Here is a 1,892-nt window from a genome sequence, read left to right on the forward strand (position 1 = left end):
AAGGAAGGAAGGAAGGAAGGAAGGAAGAAAGAAAGAAAGAAAGAAAGAAAGAAAGAAAGAAAGAAAGAAAGAAAGAGAATAGACATTCTTTTGAAAAAATAAAAATATGGAGAAGATTTGAAAAAAATGGCATAAAAACAATGTAAGTGTTAAGGATACAGCTGAAACTAGTTTGCAGATTCTGTGATCACAAAGAAATATTCAACCTTCTTTTCTTTACTCCATCTTAGGAAGTCATTAGTAAACAAACAGAAAAAAACAACCCACCACCTATGTCTCATCACCAGGTGAAAGTTGTTGTCTATAACAACTGCCAACTGATTCTGCCATGCTAATCTTCAACCATTCCAGCTTCATGACGTTCTCACTGATGGGCATACCTGGCTTAGAGTCACAGCACTTGTGGCTCTCTCTTCCTTTCTTCTCCATGTTTTTGGCTATCCTCATTGGTAATGGTACTATCCTCTTCCTGGTGGCCACAGAGCCCACACTGCACACACTAATGTATCTACTACTGGCCCTGCTGATGGTGGCTGACCTTGTATCCACTCTGGCTCTGGTATCCAAGCTCCTCTGCATCTTCTGGTTCCATGATCGAAACATTGCTGCTAATGCATGTTTCACCCAGATGTTTTTCATCCATGGTGCTTCTGTGGTGCGATCAGCCCTACTTGTGACAATGGCTTTTGACCGATACGTGGCTGTGTGTAAGCCATTACACTACAACACAATCCTGAGCCATTCCCTAGTTGGACGTCTGGGGCTGCTGGCTCTAGCCAAGGGTGTGGTTCTTATCCTGCCCATGCCTCTTCTACTTCGAAGGTTGACTTTCTGCCACGTGGTCATTCCTCACACCTACTGTGACCACATGGCTGTGGTAAAAATGGCTTGTGACCACACCAGACCCAATCGTATCTATGGGCTCTTTGTGATCCTTCTCATGGTTGGACTTGACCTATCTGCTCATTGGCTTCTCTTATGTCCTCATCCTGCAGGCTGTGGTGCACCTTAACTCTCGAGATGCCATCATCAAAGCCCTCAACACCTGCTCAGCTCACCTCTTTGTCATTCTTGAATCCTATGTACCTGCACTCTCTTCTTCTCTCATCCATCAAGTTGGTCACAACATTCCACCTCATTCCACCACATTCTCTTCACCAATCTCTACCTCCCTTTACCCTCATTACTCAACCCCATCATCTACCGTATAAAGATGAAGGAAATACGGGACAAGGTGACCAGATGCCTGGGCTGAGAAACTGCATAGGTTGTGGGTTCTGTCAAAAAATCTATGCTGGAAAACACAATGAGGACAACTAACTCAAAGCCATTTTCCCAACATCCAAAAAAGCAGTTGTGTCTGCAGATAAGCTGTGGAAGAAACAGAACATGAGTTTTTTTTTTTTTTTTTGGTTTTTTGTTTGTTTGTTTTTTTCTCGTTTATATGAACGACCAGTATGTTTGTACTTGAAGTAAGTAATGAACTAAAGAAGAGAAAACTAGACATCTCCTTCTGTGTAACAAGAGTACTTATGGTGCAAGGCGTCAAATGACTCTAATATCTGTGCTCATGTTCACCCCCAGCATACAAAATTGCTCTGTAAATGATGCAGGATCATCTCTCATTGGCTTGGTGAGAATTCACATTTGTGGCACTTTTCTCTGTATTTTCTATTATTCAATTTTCTATCTGTCTTAACTAATATGTACTTGCTGAAAGTGACTTGGAATAATGACTACTTTAAATACCACCTTTATGTTGTTGTTGTCAGGTGCCATCAAGTCGGAACCGACTCATAGCAACCCCATACACAGCTGAACGAAACAATGTACGATCCTGGGCCAACCTCACTACTGCTGCCACACTTGAGTCCATCAATGATGCCACCTGG

General features: G+C 42.4%; 1 pseudogene; it reads left to right on the forward strand.

Annotated features, from left to right (window-relative positions):
- Nucleotides 1-328: 328 nt before the first annotated feature.
- On the forward strand, nucleotides 329-1,255 carry LOC102835482 (annotated as a pseudogene).
- Nucleotides 1,256-1,892: the final 637 nt, after the last annotated feature.

This window comes from Chrysochloris asiatica, unplaced genomic scaffold (assembly GCF_000296735.1).
Source record: "Chrysochloris asiatica unplaced genomic scaffold, ChrAsi1.0 scaffold00140, whole genome shotgun sequence".
Taxonomy (NCBI): domain Eukaryota; kingdom Metazoa; phylum Chordata; class Mammalia; order Afrosoricida; family Chrysochloridae; genus Chrysochloris; species Chrysochloris asiatica.